The sequence below is a fragment of the Nicotiana attenuata genome, chromosome 1 (genome assembly GCF_001879085.1).
Source record: "Nicotiana attenuata strain UT chromosome 1, NIATTr2, whole genome shotgun sequence".
Classification (NCBI taxonomy): domain Eukaryota; kingdom Viridiplantae; phylum Streptophyta; class Magnoliopsida; order Solanales; family Solanaceae; genus Nicotiana; species Nicotiana attenuata.
The window spans coordinates 101218052-101222743 of NC_031989.1; positions in this window are offsets into that span (position 1 = coordinate 101218052).

Below are 4692 nucleotides of genomic sequence, written 5' to 3' on the forward strand. Positions count from 1 at the left end.
TGAGGATGTGTCTTCCCCTATCGAAGTTACTTTGAGGGGTGTTCGAAACCAGGAGCCGCATATGCTGAGCGGTCATGCCCCCACCGGGTGCGGTTCTTCCGGGGTAGACGGAGCCGGACTAGTAGATGTGCGCTCAACTTTCGAGGAAGCCCAGCGGCTCTATTCCGAGGTGAGTATTTTGCCATCCGTGTTGATTTTATAGTTTTGTAATTTTCACTCTCTGGTCGAGTTTCTCTTTCATAGGCTTTTGAGAAGCTCAAGTCCGAGTTGCTTCATCGGGAGCCATACTGCGAAAAGCCATAGATGGGGAGAGGTCCCTCAAGCTTCTTTGCGACGAGAGAGAATACGAGTTGGCTCGCTTGCGGTGCGAGGCGAGTCGAAGCCAGAACTATGAAACCTACCTCGAGGAACAAGTACTTATGCTCTAGATAGGGCGCATGTTCCCTTTTCCATTCCTGAGGCTGACGTTTCATTTATTTTAGCTGCAGAAGAAGGCTGGAGACCTGGAATGCCTTAGGAGTAAAGTTGGCCAAGCCAAACGTGAGCCCGATGAGCTAAAGGCTCAGGCGGATGCTCATACTATAGCGGAGAAAGGTGCTTTGGCTAAAGCTTCGCCCTAGAGGTTCAACTTTGCTTAGCTAGTGAGAACAGTTTGGTTCGAATGGATATGGTCACAAAGCTTGAGTTCGAGCTTTTGAAGATAAAAGCCAAAGTTGTGGATGCCCGGGCCGAAGCCGTAATGAGCCGAACTAAGCTGACAAGAAAGTGGCGGCCTATTTGAAGAACGCTGCTGATGCCCAAGCTGAGCTGAGAAAGGTTCTCGACCGCAAGAGTAGGAGCTTAGAGTATACTCGGTGCAAACCTCGAGGGGAAAGCACCAAGGAGATCAATTTTAGGGGTTTTGACCTCTCGAAAGAGGTGAAACAAGCAATGGCGGATGAACATGACGCTAAGTCCCTTCTGTCCGATGCCGAGGATAGCTAGATATTGGCTGACGGGCCGTAGTCCCCGCGGGGGCGTAGATTAATCCTTTTCCGATTTTATATGTAGCGTTTTCAAAGAGTTTTGTGAATAAAGCTTATATTCTTTCACATATGTGTACTAAAAGAAATCTTGCGACTTTGTTTTTCATGTATCTTTCGATGTTTCTTAGCCATCAGCAAGAAGAACTAGTCTTCGAGTTAAAAGGAATCCTTAGATTCATAGTATGGCCCTGGGGCTCATTAGGCTGGCCCGTAGGCTCTTACGCGCTTTGGTCGGTATAACCTTTTAATGTAAGCTGGCGTCTTAGGCTCTTATGCTTTCGCCCTTAGGCATATTTAGTTAACTATTTCGGGTTCAGTCTCTGAGCCGGGTTTCGACTTGAGCTCATTTTGACCCTCAAGTTTTTGAATTTAAAGCTGGCCCGTAGGCTCTTACGCGTTGGGTCGGTACGAACTTTTAATGTAAGCTGGCACCAGCGGATCGTACGCTTTGGGTCGGTATGTCCTTTTATATGGGCTGGCGACAGTGGCGCTTACGCATTGGGTCGGTACGACCTTTTCTATGGGCTGGCGATAGTGGCTCCTACGCATTGGGTCGGTGCGACCTCTAATATTGGCTATATTTTTCCATCGTTAAGGACTTTTGAAGCAGTGTTTGCCCGACTCTTCGACGGTTTGGTAAAACCTCCATTGCGAGCCATTATATGGCGATGATCCAGCACCTCGGAAGCTTTGGCTCGGAGGCTGAGTATCTCGAAGCCTGTAGTTAGGAGCTGACATGGTCGAAGCTCTTTTGCCTTTGTCGAGGGTAGCATGTTTAACCGATTTTTTTCGAAGTATATTCAAAGTGATTGAAGGCCCGTGATTATATAGCGACGGTCGAGCGTCCCCGAGTCACATTTGTTTGGCTGGTACAGCCTCGTGACCGTAGTCATTGTGTATGGCCGGAGCCTTTCAGTCCCCGAGTGAAGTAGTTTTGGCGTATATATTGAGGGTATGCCCTTTTAGGGATCTTACAAGTTTAATATATAGCCTTAACTTTAAGATCCGGTTTGCGCCTTTAGAAAGGTCTTACAAGTTTCACATGCCTTTGCGGTCTTAGAGTTATTGACACTTGGTACAAGTGTGGTTCATGCCTTGCTTGAGGTCTTACAGATTTTACATGCCTTTGAGGTCTTGCAGTTTTTGATATTTCCTTATGTAGGTCTTACGAGACCGAGGCTGGCCGCATGTGGTCTTATGGCCTCGGGTTTTGATAAGTCGGTTGGCAGTGGCGATTTGGCGACATTCCTCGAGTCATCGAGGGTTTTTTGGCTAGGGAGCTATTGATACCCAATTTTCCCTACGTATTTTTTTTCATATACAGAGTACTTTCAAAATAACATATATATGCATATATAAACATGCCCAAGTGTTTTGGTATTTTTCATAAATTTTAAAGATTTTTAAAATCAATTTATTGTCCATTTTAGCAATACAAAAGCAGTAACTATTCCCAAAACTATCAACTTTGGTGAATAGTTTATTTCATTCTCATACTTACACCAAAATATAGTTAACATGATTTTTGTATATTTTTAAAATTTTATTTGGTATTTTTTAAAAGCCAAAATACATACAATTGCAATTTTAGCCTATTTTAGGATTAATAGCATTTCTATAATTATAAAATTGGTTCCAGCATTTTTTTTAATTAACATTTATATATTACTAATTGGTTCATTGCTTTTAATTTGTTTTTAAAATTATTTTACTATTTTCTATAAATAAAAAGGGTAAAACTGGCTATTTAACATTTAGCCACACTTCATTTCAACTACGGCCTCTTTTACATTTTAATTTTAACCCTTAATTGATCTAATATCAACCCCAACCGGACCAGCCCATTTTTTAATCAGACCAAACCCATAACCCAATTCAAACGACCCTACCCGATTCCCACCTACCCTTTAGATCTAGGCCGTTGATCGTACAGATCAACGGCCATAATTCCCCTTTACCATTTTAACCCCAAATGACCTACCCTAATCCCTCATTCCCCACTTCTCAGCCGCCTCTGAATCCCAAACTCTCTCAAACTCTCTCAAGCTCTCCGGAACCCTAGCCTCCTCCTACCCCTTTTCAACCGCCTGTCACCGGAATCCATGGCTTCTCAGGCCATGGATAGTTGGTATTCACCTACCTTCAACAGTAACCCATGGTTGTTCGAAGCTTCGAGACCTGACCTCGATGATTCCCTCTCCGATCTTCTCAGACCATTGATTCCATGGCTTCCCCGGCATGCTCCGGCATATTCAAGACTCAGGAGCCTGATTCCTGACCTCTCCGACTCAAGATCGGACCTTCTTCCAAGCCTTTCTCATTTCTAGGGTTTCTCCGAAACCCTAAGCTATTCGAGGTTTTTTCCATGTCGTTTTCTTAGATCTATGCTGTATCTATGCTTCACTTGACATTTAAAGTTTTTTCCCCAAAGGTTCTTTTCAAAATCGTTCGTCTTCAATTTTTAGGGTTTCTGAAAGGATTTTTCATAAAATCTTTCTGATTTTTTTTCTTCTTCGCTTTATGTGTGTTGTCTATATCATGCTCGTGTGATTTCTTTTACTACGCATGTACTATCTGTCTACTTTTCTTTTTTCTACTATACATGTTACTCCTATGTTAATCTTGTTATGTTTTCTTTGCTCTTTTACTATATGTGTTTACCGTTGAGATTCTTTGATTTTTGTCTTTCTAAACTCTGTTCGTATTCTAGCTAAACATGCTTCATCTGCTTCTGTTTAAGTTTGTATGATCTCTTTCTTCTGAACTCGTTTAAGGTCCGAGTTTTCTCAAATATGTTCTTCATGATATTGAATCAGCTTTCTTACTTTGTGGTTCAAACATGCTCTCATATCTGTTTTGTTGAGGCTCTGAAACAAACCTTTGAGTCTGTTTTAATAGCTTGCTTTCTCACCTTTATGTCTGATTCAAGTTGAAACCCTAGGATTTGGGGGTTCCCCTTGGCGATTTTGATTTTGTGTTCGAGTTAGGGTTCCACTTTGAGACCCTGGACTCTCAGACTCATTGTGAGTCTGCAATTGGACTTGTATCCTCTTGCTTATGATTCTGAACCTTTCAATGCTAGAACTATTTTTCTAAGTAACATGACGATTCTTTTGTTTGATTTGTCTGTTTTATATATGAGAAGTTCTTCTTTCAAAAGTGTTTTTGCCAACTACTAATTGATTTCGAATTCCTTTAATAGTGTTTACTTGATTGTTACTGATTTCCTTTAAATTAAACCTTTCTTTACCCCTTTCCTGACTTGATTCATTCAAGTAAAAGCCTGTAACTTTGATTTTACTAGTTGTCTGATTGATTCCCTTTCCTTATTTCACACAAATCGTGTACCATTGGGCTGTTGCCTTAAATAACCGCTATGTATTTACCCTTTATTGTACTACCTGGAAAATATTTTTTCAAATCCCTTTCCTTAGTTGTTTTTACCCGTTTGAAATCAGAATCCCTTAACTAAAGGGAGATTGATTACAATTTATTTCCTTACCTTGTTCTTACATGTTTGCTGCACTATAAAAGGGGCTCGACCCTTCAGCACAAAAACAACTTTGAACTTTTGAATTCTAAGTTCAATTCTCATACTCTCACACGCATACTCTCAATCACAATACTCTGTCAATTCTCTACTCTCTTATGAGACTTTTGTACTGCT